The sequence below is a fragment of the Crinia signifera genome, chromosome 2, assembly GCF_055691185.1.
Source record: "Crinia signifera chromosome 2, ASM5569118v1, whole genome shotgun sequence".
NCBI lineage: Eukaryota > Metazoa > Chordata > Amphibia > Anura > Myobatrachidae > Crinia > Crinia signifera.
In genome coordinates, this window is record NC_139218.1 from 140,862,566 (window position 1) to 140,881,260 (window position 18,695).

An 18,695-nucleotide genomic window follows, 5' to 3' on the forward strand; every position below is an offset into this window, starting at 1 on the left:
AATGCACATTACACATTATGTCACACACTGTAATGCCCCTTAAATATTATGCCATACACCATAATGCCTATTACACATTAAGCCACACACCATAATGACATTGGCAGTGGGTGACAGAAGCAGTGGGTGACTGTCAGTGCCTTATAGTGAGAGGGTGAGGGACAGAAGCAGTGTATGAATGGAAGTTTATGACAGGGCGGAAGTAGAGGGATGGAGCAGTAGGGAGAGAAGAGCGGAGGAGCAGAGATCGCAGACCCTCCTCTCTCTCCAGTTGGACTGAAAATGAGCTTTGGGGAGGCAGCAGATTAACCTGAGTTGCTCACTGTAGATATTGAGGGTCTGGCCTCTAGCGGATTGGAGCAGGATGGGTGGCAGCAGCATCTATGAGCCATTGTGAATCATAGCACTGATCACAATATGCCACCTGCATGCCCCTAGTCTCAATTGCATTCCTCACCACGCAGTTTCCCCACATGCCCCCTGCGCATCCCCAGTCTCCCTGACATTCCCCATTACCTTGCTTCCCCACATGCCCCAGTGTCCCTGGCATTCCCCATCATCCTGCTTCTCCACATGCCCCTTTATATTTCCCAGAACAAAGTGTGCAGAAAACATACTGTATGTAGAAGTGTGAGTGCAGAGGTAACAGCTGATACAGCCCTGTTGCTGGAGGTCTGCTGGGGTGTCAGCACCACTTGGGCTGTGCCATGGGATCACTGACTGCATGGTGTGGGATCACTTCTGTATTGCCGTCTCCTGTTGACCCCTGTGCTGTGTTGCGCCTGGTTGCTGTGCATGCAGTGGGAATCCTGCGCTGCACACTGTATATAGTTATACAGTGCTGAGCTCGCCACCCATGCTTCTACTGTGCCCAGCGTCAGGTCCAACAATGCTGCTGGTCGCCTCCGTCCGCTCCCCTCCTGCTCTACGTCCTACAGAGTCCTGACCCGGGGCTAGTCGTGAGTACAGGTGTAATGTGGTGCAGTGGGGTGGCTTGGTTGCTTGACCGATGGACTCAGGATAGCAACTGGACGTCTTGCACCGCCACACTCCAAGCATTGCCTAGTGCCCCATTGGCAGGCAGCTCTGTACAATAGGGTGTGCCTGTGGACACTAGGTACACCCCATGTACAGGCTGGCCCCATGGAGCCCAATCACATCTCCCTCATTGACAGAAAACTCATTCCTGTCACTGAGGCACCTCTATACTATAGAGGTCTATAGGTGCCGCTTATCCAATGAATGCACCTGTGCACTTGCCTTGTGCCCTAGAAAACGTGAACTGTGTGGGTTCCTTAGGACTGAATTTAAAAACACAATTAGGAAGGAAAGAAGAGATTGTCACTAATTAGGCGCACCTAAAGAAAAAAAGTTTTCTAAAATATAGCTTTTATTGGGTTTTTTTTAAGAACTGCGACATATAAAAACACAAATAAAGGTAAGACAGGGTAAATATAAAAGGGGATTAACCCCGCGTAGTGTGTCCCCTCTATCCCCAATAGGTCTGTGGTGATTATTCGTACCAAAAGTGGGTGATTACACTACTGTGTAAACCCTTGGGAGCGCTTGGATTGAGTTGCTGACTCAATGGGAGCAGCTGCTTGGATAGGGAGGGTCAGTCCCTACATATATACAGAAAAAAAGACAACACAAAAAGCAGCGCTCACATCCAATGATGAGTGAATCAGATTTGAAAATTCATATAACAATTTATTAAAAAACAATATTAAAAATATAGCAGCATGTAGATATCAAATGTAATTTTTTGACAAGTGTACACTATTACACTATAATCCTATTGCAATAGTGTACACTTGTCAAAAAATTACATTTGATATCTACATGCTGCTATATTTTTAATATTGTTTTTTAATAAATTGTTATATGAATTTTCAAATCTGATTCACTCATCATTGGATGTGAGCGCTGCTTTTTGTGTTGTCTTTTTTTCTGTGGTGATTATTTTTGTGATACTGTCATGCTGCTTTCACACCGCAAAACCTGCTTAGACCAGGTATTTAAAACGGTTATTAAAACTGGTCAGAGCAAGTTTAACCCCTTTCACACCGCATTTAAATACCTGGTCTAAAGCAGGTTTGCGGTGTGAAAGCACTACGGAAAAACGGTACCACGGGCAAAAGTTCATTGCAGCCCCCCCCCCCCGACAGCCACCTTTCCCACTACCTGCCCTTACAGCCCCAATACCCTACCCACAGCTGGACCTGGAAGCACAACAGCGTGCCGTTAATGCTGCTGTGTGCGGGTCACGGTGCCGGAGATGGGGGACCAGCAGGACGTGTACTCCGCCTGCAGCGAGGATGTACAGGACGGAGTGAGGAGAATGGCAGCGGTCGCGCTACAGCTGGAGCCCGTGTCTGGGTGCTGTGACCGCAGTGCCGGACTCGCAGAGAGTGAGCCCCTCTGCCTGCGGCCTGAACATTCCCGTGTCCCCCCCTCCTGTCCCGGCTCCTGCCAGCACCTCGGTCCATGAGCGGGATCGGGGCCACCGCCGGCTCCCTCCTCACCTGAGCAGCGGGAGGATGCCAACCCCTCACCCGGAACCACAGGTCTCCTGCAGCAGCAACTCCCACCAGCAGTCCCTGCAGACAGGAGCCTGACCACCGGAGGAAGGGTCTGGCGTTCCTGGATGAGCTGCGGCAGTTCCATGGGAGAACTGGGTGAGTGCTGCAGGGGAAGATGGACCTCACCGTCCTGTGTATGTGTGGAAGGAGATCCCGCACATGCACGGGGGATAGCCGGGGTAGGGGTCCGTGTATATCTAATGACAGCAGTGCTCATTAAATATTCACTGCACTGCTGTCATTAGATGTGCACAGAGTGGACCACTATTGGCTGGGTCTTAAATACCGTTTCAGACCCGATTTTTGTGCAAAAATACCGGGTCTGAAACGGGTAGGACCCTGCATTTTAACCGGTTAGAAAAAACGGCATTTTCTAACCGGTTAAGTGGGACTGGACCTTTCAGACCGCACACATTACCGTTTTAAAACGGTAAAAAAACGGCAATATACCGTTTTAAAAGTGCGGTCTGAAAGGGGCATCAGATTGGATCAGCGCTTTTAATTATCAGATATTCCTATAATTCCTTCTGATTGGTTGCAGAGCGAGTAACTGTGTGTGTATGGTGCTGTTTCCAGCGATTTGTCATTTATGAAACAGGCAGCTATAATAAGGTCACCTCCAATGGTCAACTGACTGTATTGTACCGTGGGTGCCAGCTAAATTATGACAGTTTGCTGGGATGTTACCAGTTATATTTAATATCACTGTGTCTAGGTGAGGCATATACGATACATCGTTTAGGAAAATGTGATGTATACCCCTTAGGTCATCGGATATATGTATTGCCGGGGGTATCGCTGTTTATTCCTAGTGTACTTATAATTGCTGGATGCACTTCTCTCTTATCACACAATACAGGGGTGATACTCGGGATACACCCTGTCAGTATAAACCCTGTAATGCCGCGTCTACTGCCGGCTTCTCCCTGAGTAGTGGGAGAGAGTCGTGCAGGGCACTCTAAGCTCAGGCACTACAGTGCAAGTGTAATCTGCGAGCCGTCTTTTTCTCCGTGTACTGGAGAAAGCCGAAGCTGATTGCAAGTGTGCCCTTGCTGTACGGGGGTGTCGGGTCACTGTGGGATCACTAGCAGTGAATGCTCCCGTGATCCACACCCAAACGTTCGTAACTCGCCTCTGATTCGTACAGCGCTGCTAATCTATCTAAAATACAGATCAAAATTACATTTCAATGGGGAGGGGAAATGGGGGATTTAGACACACTAGGTGTGTTTGTTCGACACGCGTGTCGCCACCAGCTTCATCAGGACCAACTGGGTCAGCCCCCAGAAGTCCTTCTTATACCTGCACACCTCATGAATATTCATCAATTCAGGTATGGGTGTGTCCATCTATTATGGGCTCATTGTTTGTTTTTTACATATTTCTCATTGTCATTACATTGGTTTGCGTATTGTTTCTGTCAGTGTATGTTTGTTGTTAAACAGCCTATTATTCTCTTGTTTCTCTGCTCATACGTCTTTGTCTATCTGTTGTTGTGAGAAGAAGACTTCACTAATTGATTAATGCAGTTTCATGGTATGCTATTATTGTGAAGTAGACTACATCGCCTGTTGATGCTGCCGGCTAATTTTGTGGAGTAACTCGAGAGTTAAATCGATGTTGATATTTAATGATATCATTGTCTATGTGTGTTTTTAATTTTATTTATAATTTTTATGTACTAAGCCTGTTCATGTGTAAACAAAATAAATGAATAAATATGTGTGGATTCTACATAGTGGAGTAACGATTTCTCATCAAAGGGAGAAGAGAAGGAGGCGAAATTTATTAATGATAATGAGAGTGCTTTCACCAATAGGCTCCATAAAGATGGAAAACCTGATTTTCGTTATTATTTCTGTATTGGTTAATTTTGGTTTAGATGCGTCCTGTAATTATGTATTTTCTTGATTTTGCAGATCTATTTTATTTCACTCCGTTGCCCATTAGAAGAGTGGGACTGTCATTCATCATATGCTGTTCATTTGGTTCTTTAATACCTTGCAACTGTCAGGAGGGAGAATTCTTAAAAATATTCTTATAGGTAGTGCTCTGATAATGTGATATCCTGATATTTATAGGGTCATTTGTCGAATGTATATGTCCCCGTCCCCAGCAGTATATGTGGTTGTGTTATCTGACTTTTCATGTCCCTATAGTCCACCACAATATTGCTGCTAAGGGAAAACAGAGAAATATTCAGCAGATTATCAAAAAGGTACGGGGGAATGGGAGAGGGTTAAACACTTATTGATTGTATCCAGATTTGTCCATGACATCTGGATGGGATATTCCGGGTGTCCCCGTGTCCATGTCATCTCTTATCCTGCCGTGCTTGGTTGTCCTTTGCGCAATGTTACCCTTGTATATAGCATTGAGACACTGTGGAGAGACTTCGTATTGGTACTAGGGATGTCTGTGTATTGTCATGAACTGATACAGTAATTTTTTATTATTATTATTATTATTCATTAATTCTTGATATACTTTAATTAGTGCATACAGGGAATTGGTTTGTACAAAGAAGTGATTTCTGGGTACTTGTTTCCTAGAACGGCCACAACGATTTAGATCGTTGTGGTCGTAAGATAAAAAATCGGATCGGTCGCATCGCATGCGATTTGGTCGCATACGATGCGACCGATCCGATCTGCCGATTTTTCACCCGATTTTTTTTTTTTTTACACCAGATTTGTTTAAATTGCCCCCCCAAATGTTAATAAGTGTGCTAGACCCCACGATAGACGTGAACCCGAAGCGTGGCGAGCGCAGTGAGCCCGCGAGGGGCGGCGGTGCGCGTCCTCCGACCTTTTCATTCCCCTACTATCCACTAGGGCGTGGAGTGAGAATATAATAGTGTGGCGAGCGCAGCGAGCCACCGAGCCCGAAGCGTGGCGAGCGCAGCGAGCCCCGCGAGGGGACGCGTCTCACTTCACAGGTATACGCGTCCCCTCGCGGGGCTCGCTGCGCTCGCCACGCTTCGGGCTCGGTGGCTCGCTGCGCTCGCCACACTATTATATTCTCACTCCACGCCCTAGTGGATAGTAGGGGAATGAAAAGGTCGGAGGACGCGCACCGCCGCCCCTCGCGGGCTCGCTGCGCTCGCCACGCTTCGGGTTCACGTCTATCGTGGGGTCATGGCGGGCACATAAAAAATGTGAAATGGGTCATATTGGCCCATTTCACCTTTTTTATCATTTTTCCCTATGTGAGATGGACTTAATCAAGTCCATCTCATCTTGTGCCATTATAATGGCACAAGACCGACCGATTTCAATGTTAAAAGATTTTTTAACATTGAAGTCTATGGAAAAATCGGGTCAATCGGTCGGTCGCATCGCGGCCGATTTTAATTGGTCGCGACCGACCGATTGACCCGATTTCTGTCAATCAAAGTGAAAAAATTGTAAAAAATCGGCCACATCGTGAGGATCGTGTCCCTTAATTAAGAGCCACGATCACTCACGATTGTGGCCGTTCTAGGAAACAAGTACCGATTTCTGTGCAGGGGCGGATTGGGAATTAAAAGCAGCCCGGGAAATATATTGAAGCGGCCCGGAGGGGGGACCAGTTGCGCGCCGCAGGCGCGCTGCTTTTTTTTGCCACACAAAGCAGCAAACACATTTGGGAAGCCGCAGCATGCCTCATGCAAAGTGCACAGTACACAGGGATCAGCTCTATAAAGGAAAAACTGCAACAAAACCACACAGCTATGTGTTGTGCACTGTACGTACTGATACACACTTCCCTACTTAGGTTGCAATGGATACATTCATACCATACATATACGGGATACGGTCATTTAGCAGACCACACTTAGGTCGACAGTCATTAGGTTGACCACGTTGGATCGACAGGGGGGAAGGTTGACAGGGTTGTAGGCCGACATGGGTCAAGGTTGACATGGGTTTAGGTTGACAGTAGTTAGGTCGACGTGGGTTTTTCACTGTTTTTTGAGCTGACATGTGCCGACAGGCGGTATTTCATGCCCTACCATCCACTAGGGCGTGGTGGGAGAATAAAATAGTGTGCCCGAAGCATCGCGAAGCTAACGATACGAGGGGCTGCGGTTCACCTTCAACTGTGTTCATGTCTACTCCCAACATTCAAGACTGCACACCTCAGCTTGGCACTATGAGGGTAAGTCCTACTATACATATATGCTGAGTGTTAGTCTGTGGGACTGTGTTTGGGGCGCAGGGCTCTTTGGGCTGCTGTTGCTGGGCTGCTCCATGGCATCATATCGTATACTTTCAATCACCCCTTTAGTTTGTTTAATATATATGTAGCACCCTTCACATTTATTATTACTTCTTACCTAGGTAAGTCCTATCACATATAATTTCCCCTATCCCTTTTACTATCACTTTAATTTCACACTAATGTGATGCCATGGGGTGGTTCTGCTGGGCTGGCCTGGGGGGCCCTGTGCCCTGGATCTGTCCCAGAGTAGTGTTAGGGACTTGTCCTATTGAGGTAACCTGGACGCGGTGGACAAGCCGATACTAATGGCCATTACTATGCTAATAACCTCAAATGCAATATAGCAAGATATTAAAAGGTCTATATATATTTAGTGTGCACCTGCAAACTCCTCCTCCTGCTTGCTGCACTACAAGTCTCAGCAGGTAGCACCTCATATGTCCAGGGTGTGCAGTTTAGGGCCCCTCCCCCTATGTCCCATTGGAATAAAGCCTCCTCTCTCCTTCCCACAACATACAAAACTAGAAAATACATAATCCTGAAAACAGGGACAGTGCGTGCCTAAGGCGCGCACCAAAAATTTAGGACATGGCTTTGTGGGGAAGGGGTGAGGCCACATAATAATACCAATTCACATTACACCACACACTGTAATGCCCCAGTACACATTATAGCACACACCATTATGCCCAGTACACATTAAAGCACCCACCGTTATGCCCAGTACACATTAAAGCACCCACCGTTATGCCCAGTACACATTATAGCACCCACCGTTATGCCCAATACACATTATAGCACCCGCCGTTATGCCCAATACACATTATAGCACCCGCCGTTATGCCCAGTACACATGATAGCACCCGCCGTTATGCCCAGTACACATTATAGCACCCGCCGTTATGCCCAGTACACATTATAGCACCCGCCGTTATGCCCAGTACACATTATAGCACCCACCGTTATGCCCAGTACACATTATAGCACCGTTATGCCCAGTAAACATTATAGCACCCGCCGTTATGCCCAGTAAACATTATAGCACCCGCCGTTATGCCCAGTACACATTATAGCACCAGCCGTTATGCCCAGTACACATTATAGCACCGTTATGCCCAGTAAACATTATAGCACCCGCCGTTATGCCCAGTAAACATTATAGCACCCGCCGTTATGCCCAGTAAACATTATATCACCCGCCGTTATGCCCAGTACACATTATAGCACCAGCCGTTATGCCCAGTACACATTATAGCACCGTTATGCCCAGTAAACATTATAGCACCCGCCGTTATGCCCAGTACACATTATAGCACCAGCCGTTATTCCCAGTACACATTATAGCACCCGCCGTTATTCCCAGTACACATTATAGCACACGCCGTTATTCCCAGTACACATTATAGCACCCTCCGTTATTCCCAGTACACATTACAGCACCCGCCGTTATGCCCAGTACACATTACAGCACCCGCCGTTATTCCCAGTACACATTATAGCACCCGCCGTTATTCCCAGTACACATTATAGCACCCGCCGTTATGCCCAGTACACATTATAGCACCCGCCGTTATACCCAGTACACATTACAGCACCCGCCGTTATGCCCAGTACACATTAGAGCACCCGCCGTTATGCCCAGTACACATTATAGCACCCGCCGTTATGCCCAGTACACATTATAGCACCCGCCGTTATGCCCAGTACACATTATTTCACATAAGTGCTGCTTACCTAAATGCTCTTTGCAGGGGTTACATGCTGGTTGCCACAGAGGGGGTTGTGTATGCATGCTGGTTGCCAAGGGGGCATTTTGTGCTGGTTGCCCAGGTGGCTGGAAAAGCTGTTCCAATGCCCAGCATAGTAGGTGAGCAGCGTCTGCACGGCAGGGGAGTGTTGAGAGCGGGTGACAGTATTAGCATGACACTGGACTTACTCATTGTGGCATGGGGCAGCAGGAGGACATGCGGCTTTTGAAATGTGAGTGATTGGTTGCAGTGCTGGGTGGCCACTGGGTTCCTGCGGCAACTACAGTGAGTGCCCCCCCCCTCAGAAGAAGACTTTAACACCCCTCCCAGCACACATGACATACCGTACCTGTGTGCTGCCTGTTGTGTCTCGCTGTAGGGCTGGCTCCTCTCTCCATTCCTACTGGGAAGGAGGGCGGGCGGGGGTCGACACTGCTGCTGCCAGCGCCGCTCTGTCACACAGTGTGACAGACGCAGGCAGCGGCTGCGGGTAGAAAGGAGCGGTGTGCGGGGATTAGAAGGCGGAGCCGTGAGCAGACACTCACGAGCTCCGCAAAGCACCATGGGAGGGGCTTCGCGCGGCCGGGCTTCCGCAGCAGCCCGGCCGCCGCCATTTTGGATTAGGGCAAAACCGCGGCCCAGCCAGGGTAGGAGAGTGGCCTGGCCAGCCCAATACGAATGTTATATGGTCCGGCCCACCGGGAAATGTCCCGGTTTCCCGGTGGGCCAATCCGCCCCTGGCCGACATAGCTGCCTGTGCCAGCGTATAGTGATGTGCCGATCCTGTTGTTGATCCCCAGCAATGAGAAAAACTCCTGCGCTGCTCTGGGGATCATGTGAGCATGAGCTGTGGGAGGAGCTGCTGAGCTAGTACGTTCAGCTGCCGGGCGGAGGGGGAACGGGCTGGGGAGGTGCTGCGCGCGTATGCGCAGCAGCCCTCCCGCGGCCATGTTTGCTGTGGTCAAAGTGCCGGGCTGCGGCCGCTAACCGCTGAGATCGCGGTCAGGAGGCGGTCCGCGGCCCAGCCAGAGGTTAAGGCGGCCACTTTATGTCACTTACGGCCGGCCCACCGGGAAATGGCCCGGTTTCCCGGTGGGCCAATCCGCCCCTGTTTCTGTGTCTAAATAGTGCAGAGTTATTGTGGCTGACTCTACGTGTCATATAGTGAATAATTAGATTAAGGTGATCATGAAGTCCGGGTTTTATAGTGGAATTGTGTCTCCACGTTCTTCATTTATTGCTGTGCATAAGGATAATAATTCATAAACATATTTATGATTTAACGGTGTATGGTGATAAATTTTTATATAACATAGTGAACGGAGAAGGAAAAAAAGGGGGGAGGGTGGTGATGTCACATTGCAATCCAAAATATCAAAATTAAATCTCAAAACTCATGAAGTGATATGCTAGGGAGTGGGGGGATATGTTGATTTGGGTTAGGGATTCTATATAACAATTCTTGTGGATAACTATAATTGTGTTTCTCTCGTGGTATTCTTGTTTTGGGGATATTTGAATGTTTGTAGTTATATTTATTTTAGCTGAGGTGTCCCTTCATCTACATGCGTCTGAAATTTTAGTATTTCCTTCTTTTAGACATTGGTTAGGTGTCAAAATGTCAGGTGGGTATATATACGAACTAGTAGCAGGACAAAAAAATGAAATATTTAAAGGAAGACGGTATCGTTATTTTCTTCATTTATTCCATTGGGAGACATAGTTTTCATCAGGAAAATTAGTCGTGTTTCCTGTTTCAGGAGTTCTCTGTCCCAGTCTCCTCTGCGTATGCCCATCTCTATTCTCATCATTCCATACACTTTCAGGCCAACAGCACTTCCTTTGTGATGTTTCACAAAGTGTTTGGCCATGGGTGTTAAGGTCTTAAAATTTTGTTGATCTTTACTGGCATTTTTTTATGCTTAGGAGATGTTCTGATATTCTTGTTCTTAGGGGTCTTCGCGTCTTCCCTATATATTGTTTCCCGCACGGGCATGTTAAGTTGTAGATCACACCCGCCGTATCACATGAGATATATTTTTGTATCTCCCATTTTTTGTTGTACCTGTCTATGTAGTGTTTTTGGGGGGTCATGTAAGTACATATCCGCAGGTGCCACATTTATATGAACCTTTCTTGTGGATAATTTATTTGGTTTCCTTTTCCAGGTGGCTGTGTACCAGGATGTCTCTGAGGTTACTGCTCCGCCTCCAGCTTATGTCAATTCTCTCTCCTAAAACCCCTTCCAGGTCTTTGTCAGTTTTGAGAACATTTATATGTTTGTTAAGAGCCTTCTGGACCTCTCGCCACTCTTGACAAAAGGTACCGTTAAATCTGATCTTTTCTGGTTGTTCTGTCTCTTTAGCTGGATTTGGTACCAAGAGACGTTCTCTCTCATATTTATCGGTTTCCTTTCTGGCTTTGCGTATTGTTCTTTTACTGTAGCCTCTGTTCTGGAGTCTCTGATCGAGTTCGGTCGCTCTTTCATTATACACTGTCTGTTTAGAACAGTTTCTTCTTGTTCTCAAAAATTCCCGTTGGGGAGCCCTTTTGTCACCGGAGGAAAATGTGCACTCTTACAGTGAAGCAAGGAGTTGGTAGCGGTGTTCTTGCGGAACATATCCGTGGAGATTGACCCATCTGGTTCCACATTGATGCGGAGATCCAGATATTCAACAGTTTTTTGACTTGTGTGGTATGTCAATCTGAGATTTAGATCATTCGCATTTAATTTTGAGATGAATTCAGTGAACAGATCGACCTCCCCTTCCCACACTATGAGCACCTGTAATTTATTCAGGACATCCATTGTGTCCCGGACATAGGAGGGTAGGGTAGTGACAAATCGCCTGAGATGTTGATCTACGAATTGACTAGCCTTTTCTGTCAACCCTCCCATGCCGGAGACAATGGGTCTTCCTGGTGGGTTGGTCTCACACTTGTGGATCTTTGGTAATAAATACAGCGTGGGTATCAGTGGCGTAAATAAGCCTCCGCAGCCCCAGCGACCGCGGGGGGGGGGGGGGGGGGGGGAGCCAGTTCTACAGGGGCGCAGGAGCAGCTTCGCAGCTCCCTCCGCACCTCCCCCCCCCCCCTGCAGTTCGGACTAGTCCGTCGTCAGAACAGAGACACAGCATAGCAACAAGTTACAATCCTGTAGTGGCCAGCCCCTCCCCTGGGACCAGCCACCAATAGAGCTGCAGTCCCGGGTGACCCCCTCCCCTCCTGTGTCACGACCTCACCACCTCCTCATGATTCACTTCCTCTCTCCTCACAGCTGACTCCGTCACTCCACTCCTCACGGGCAGCTTCTGTTTCCTCCCTCCTGCAGCCTGCACCCATTACAGCAGCTGGGTGAGTGCTTTGGAGGGAAGAAGGGACAGGGGTGAGGATGACACACAGAAGAAGAATAAATGTCAGTGTTGTTTACACGTGTGTATGGGGGGGGGGGGTATTGTGTTCGTGTATGTAAAAATATGTGTAACTGTTGCATACAGTTACACATGTGTGTGTGTATATGTATGGGGGGTTTGCTGCTATTTTCTTTATTTAATGTGTGTGTCTCTCAGTGTGTGTGTGTGTGTGTATATATATATGGGGGGTTTGTTGCTATTTTCTTTATTTAATGTGTGTGTCTCTCAGTGTGTGTGTGTGTGTATATATATATATGGGGGGTTTGTTGCTATTTTCTTTATTTAATGTGTGTGTCTCTCAGTGTGTGTGTGTGTGTGTGTGTGTGTGTGTGTGTGTGTGTGTGTGTGTGTGTGTGTGCATATGGGGGGTTTGCTGCTATTTTCTTTATTTAATGTGTGTGTCTCTCAGTGTGTGTGTGTGTATATATGGGGAGCTTGCTGCTATTTTCTTTGTTTAGTGTGTGTGTGTGGAAAAATACATGTGTCAGTGTTCCATACATGTGAGTGTGTGTGTTTATGTAGGAGGGGGAGGCTGCTTTTTTTCTTTATTATCTGTGTTTGTTTAAGTTTATCTGCATGTCAGTGTGTATGTATGTGTAAAAAATTTTTTTATATATATATATATATATATATATATAAAGACGTGGAAAAAATTTGAGGAACTGATGAAGAACATCAACGAGACAGCCTCAGCAATCCGGTACACGTACCAATGGAGCGAGGAGTCCATACATTACCTGGACGTCAAAGTAACCATGTCCAATCAACAGTTACACACCTCTGTGTTCTCCAAACCCACAGACCGAAACAATCTACTGAGGGCCAACAGCCATCATCCCAGAGCCCTCCTCAGAGGATTGCCTAAATCCCAGTACATCCGGGCGACCAGAATAACCAGTGACCACAATCAGGTCCAGGGGGAACTGGAAAAGATGACCACCAGGTTCCTAGAAAGGGGGTACGACAAGAAGATCTTGCTAAAAATTGAACAAGAAGTCCGACAGATCCCCAGAGAGGAGTTGCTGCGAACCAAAACCCGTGAGAAAGAAAACATCATTCCATGGAAGAACACTTACTCCACAGCCAGCCGTATCATCCCGAGGGCGACCAGGGCCCTATGGCCCATTGTAAAAACGGACAGAGAACTCCCCATGTTCAACAATAAGAGACCCATGACTTGCTTCACACGAGCAAGGAACATCCGAGACTCCATAGTCCATGCCGATATAACAGGCTTTGACAAAAAGGAGAACCCCAAGCATTTTCTCACCAAGGCACCCGGATGCTACAGGTGTATCAAATGTGCTACTTGCACATTCCTTTTGACGGGCTCCACGTTCAAGCACCCACATCAATCCACCGACATCAAAATAAAACACGTCTTGACCTGCTCCAGTTCTCACGTAATATACATCGTGATATGCCCGTGCAACCTATATTACATAGGTAAAACAACCAGACCGTTAAAAGAAAGACTTGCTTTGCACAGGTCATCCATCAAAGCAGCATACAAAGACAAGACAAGCGACCAACCGGTGGCCAGGCACTTCCTGGAGAAAGAACACCCACCTTCGTCCATCCGATACATGGCCATTGACCATATTCCGCCCTCCATTCGCAGAGGAGACAGAAATCGCAAGTTATTGCAACTGGAAGCCAAGAAGATATACTCACTCGACACCGTGCATCCTAGGGGACTGAACGAGAGAATGCCTTGGAGTGTCTTCTAGAAACAGCCACAAGAAACACGATTAAAGGACTTCGCTGTTGGGATCCAGGTCCAACACTTGCTTACACTCCCTCATCCACGCATCCCCCAACAGGCATTCCACTAGTCTCTACCCACCCTGGCCAGATTCCTTCCAGACACCCCACCCAGGTTACACAGGGTCCCACCACCCACCCAGCCGCTCCCCGTCAGTCCTTCCCCCCCCACCACCACCTAACCAGCCGTTCCCCGTAAGTCCTTCCCCCCCCCCAAAATAAACTTCACCCCCCCCTCATCTCCCCTCCCAGCCGCCTCAGCCCACCCACCTCCCCAGACCAACCCGGGACCAGTCCGTCCCTACAGCAGTCCTTTCGACAGCAGTGTCTTACCCTGGACAGCACATCACACAACTCCAGGGCAGTCACAGTCCAGCTAAGTGCAAGGGGCAGTCGACATCCCCAGTCCCCCTCATTCAATCTTTATAGTACTAAAGATCTAACGTTTTTGTAGATCTCAGGGAATTCGCCAGGCCTCTCTCCAGCCAGCTGTTTTTTTAAATAAAACCCTTATGCCCCCTTTTATTCACTTCATTTTTTCAGCACCTCTAACCCACCAGTACTTGCTATCAAGTTTGACATGCTTCACATACTCAGCCACGGCTCAATGTCATCACGCTTCAGACATCCCTCTCACCCCCACCACACAGGGAAGGGAGCGTCATTATAATTGCACTGTTTGATTGTATATTTTTTGATTAGATGATGTGTGTTTACGTGTAATAAGTTTGTTATTGTCCGTTTCAGGAACACCCAATCCGTTGGTGGCAGGCGTGGTGAGTATCCTTGGCGACAGGACGCTAGCACGCAGCGCCCGGAAGGTAACCATGGTGACTGCCCCGCCGCCAGACGGACACCAGCGTGACGCGCGCATCCGGAAGTGACGCACGGGGAGACCCGGAAGCGCCCTCCGGAGCCAGCGGGCGGAAGCGAGACGCTTGGGACACCTGAACCGGGGTAAGTAGTGATTGTACTTCTATTTAAACTCACTGTATTTGCTTGCTTTGTACACACCTTGAAAAAGAGGCAGAGAAGCCTCGAAACGTCGGTTTTCCTGTGACACCCCCACTAAAGTTTTTTCTTGGATTTAAACCCGTGAGTGCCACCCATTTTTTCCACGTCTTTGTTCATCTCAGCACTGGGAAGGCAACACGGTCAGTTGCAGCCAGGCAACCAGAGTGCCGACCGACCCCCGAATCTATATATATATATATATATATATATATATATATATATGGGAGGGGGGGGGGGGTCATAGATGGCCGCTGCTGCTTGGGGAGTGCTGCTGTGCACAGCAGCTCCTCCTCACATGGACCTTTGCGGAGTCTGACTCCGTCATGTCTGACAGGCACCTTACTTCCCTGCTTCCCCACCACAAAGCAGCAAGTACAGGATACAATGAGCATTTAAAAAGTAAGTTGTGTGTTTTTTTGGCATACTGTACAGTGTTATATATATATATATATATATATATATATATATATACTGTATCCTCCATCCTGATAAAGGAGGATAATCTCCCCAAAATGTTCATGTGTTTCACAATATACAGTAGTTATGCTATTTGCAAGTCTTGGAGTGCCGCATCTTCATTGATTACATATATGATATGTTGCATAATGTATAATTGGCAGTATGGAGGGGGGGCGCCAGAAAATATTTTGGCTGGGGGGAGCAAAATTTATAGTTACGCCACTGGTGGGTATCCTGACATTTTTAGCCAATAGGAACTCATATTGTGTTTTGGTAATAGTTCCATCCTTTACAGCTCGTTCTATCATTTTCTGGTATCCTTCCGCAAAATCACTTGTGGGGTTAAAGGTCAATCTCCTATAACACGACACATCATCAAGTTGTCTCCTTAGTTCTTTTTGATATTTGTCTCGAGACCAAAGTACAATGTTGCCCCCATTATCGGAGGGCTTCACTATAGTGTCTGTCCATTCTTTAATTTCACGTAGCGCCTCTCTCTCACTTCTACTTAGATTGTCGTTGAATTGATGCATGCTTTTGTTCTTTTCTATGGCATCGAATTCTTGGCTTACTAGCTCCAAAAACACTTGTGGACAGATTGACAAATCTGGTAGGAATGTGGATTTCTTTTTGAGTGTGGTCCCTTGTGTAGCAGGGCTCTGTGGGTATGAGTTTTCATCTATATCATCTACATCCGACAGTGTTTGTAGAATATGTAATGCTTGCATGTCATCAGCATCAAATACCTGGTAAATTCTTGGTTGTAGGGGGTCATTGTTTAGAGACTCTGGTATAGATTCTTCTTGCGTGCCAGAATATTGTTGGGCACGTTTTGAGAAAAACTTTTTGAGTAGGAGTTTCCTCACATATAATTGGAGATCTTTTTGAAACTCAAATCTATCAATGGATTTGGAGGGCGAGAAGGAGAGGCCCTTATTCAGGATGGAAATTAGGGCTTCTGGAACTGTATGATTTGTTAAATTTATTATTCTTAGAGAGTCGGCAGGGACTATCTCCTGTATCTGCGGGTCTCCTTGTGAACCTCTCTCCACTCCCTTGGGCCTCTTTTCCCTCTTCTTTCCCCTCCTGGTCCTCCTCCATCTCGTCCCAGGGTATCTTTGATATCCCTGGGACTGACCCCTAAAAAATCCCTCCTAGTTTTTGCTGTATATGTTGTTTCAATCTGTTCCCCTTCAGATGAATCTAGGTCTGATGTAGTGTACCCTGTATTGTGCCCTGTGCTACTATTAGGGGGTCTTCTCCTTTGTGTCAGATTCCACTTGTATACTCTGTTCGTCTGGAAATCATTCAGGTCCCTTTGTAATTTTCCTTTTTTCCTATTTACTAGCTCTTTCTCTATACCTTCCAAATTTGTTTTGATTTTCTGATATGTTTGTTGGAATCTATCCAGGTTTTCATAAGTTTTTAATCTTTCACCCAGACTGGTAATTTCTTGTGCATATTTTTCCAGCATGATCTCATCATGCTTGATAAGAACATTTATGAGACTTAGTGAGTAGGTGGTAAGTATTTTCTCCAACTAATTTCTCAAGGTTTCATTGGCAAGTTCGTAGGAGGGAAAAATTCTGGGTCTCAGACCCCTGGGAGTTATCTGTTGCCTAATGTAGCTTTCAGATGTAGCCTTATTCCAGAAGGTCTTTGTTTGTTTAGTTAGGGTCACTTTAAGAGTGTGTAAGTCATTAAGCCAATCTTCCTGTGTAGTATTGATATGAGTTATGTCTCTTTCTAACATAGTTTCCATGCATTTTCTCAAGTTGGTTTGCCGACTGTTCAGTTCATGACTCAGACTGAAAGGCTGTGGTGTTGGCACCGATGTCATAAGTGACGGTGGTGTTGGTGCTGATATATTAACCCCTTCATGACAGAGCCAGTTTGTGCCTTCATGACAGAGCCCTTTTTTTCAAATCTGACATGTCTCACTTAAGTGGGGATAACTTTTTTTTGCTTTTACTTATCCAAGTGATTTTGAGATTGTTTTCTCGTGACACATTGTACTTCAAGTTAGTGGTAAATTTGGGTCGATACAGTCTGTGTTTTTTTGTGAAAAATACCAAAATATCGTGAAAAAATGGAAAATTTAGCAATTTGCAAAATGTTAAATTTTCTGCTTGTGAGACAAATAATCATACCACTCAAAATAGTTAATAACTAACATAGACCATATGTCTACTTTATGTTTCCATCATTATTTCAACTTCCTTTTCATTTTTTTGGACACTAGGAGGCTTACAATATGAATAGCAAATTCTCAAATTTTCAAGAAAATTTCAAACACTGATTTTTTTAGGGACCAGTTCAGTTCTGATGTGACTTTGAGGGACTTGTATGTGAGACACCCCCATAAATGATGCCATTTCAAAAACTGCACCCCTCACAGTATTCAAAACAGCATTTTGGAAGTTTGTTAACCCTTTAGGTGTTTCACAGGAATTAAAACAAAGTGTAGGTGAAATTTCAAAATTTCTTTTTTTTTGCAGAGTTTCAATTTTAATACATTTTTCTAACGAATACAGTAGATTTTACTAGAGAAATGTGACTAAAAATTGATTCCCCCAATTATTTTGTTTTCAAAAATATCCTATATGTGGCCCTAGTGTGCACGTTGACCAAACCACAGGCTTCATAATAGAAGGAGCACCTACTTGATTTTGGAGCCTCCTTTTTATGAGATTTTTTTTTAGGCACCATGTAGGTTTCTAGGCACCATAAGTGCTAAAAGTTAGGAACCTCCCCCACAAGTCACCCCATTTTGCAATCTACACCCCTCAGGGAATTCATCTAGGGGTATAGTGTACATTTCAAACCCCCAGGGGTTTCACCAATTTTGGTACAACTGGGATGTGAAAATGGAAAATTAAATTTTTTTACACAAACATGCAGTTCTGGCTCAAAATTTTTCATTTTCACAAGGAATGAAGGAGACAAAGCACCCCAAAATCTGTGCCCCAATTTCTCCCGAGTACGGCAATGCCTCACATGTGACCAAAAAATACCAGTTGGGTGCATGGCAGGACTCAGAAGGGAAGGAGTGTTTTTTGGATTTTGCAGCACAGATTTTGGTGGAATGAATGGTGGGTGCTATGTTGCACCAATACAGTGGAACCCCCCCACAAGTCACCCCATTTTGCAAAGTACACCCCTCAGGGAATTCATCTAGGGGTATAGTGTACATTTCAAACCCCCAGGGGTTTCACCAATTTTGGTACAACTGGGGTGTGAAAATGAAAAATTACATTTTTTTAAACAAACATGCACTTCTGGCTCAAGATTTTTCATTTTCACAAGGAATGAAGGAGACAAAGCACCCCAAAGTCTGTGCCCCAATTTCTCCCGAGTACGGCAATGCCTCACATGTGACCAAAAAATACCAGTTGGGCGCATGGCAGGACTCAGAAGGGAAGGAGTGATTTTTGGATTTTGCAGCACAGATTTTGGTGGAATGAATGGTGGGTGGTATGTTGCATTAGCAAGACTCCCAAAGCACCAATACA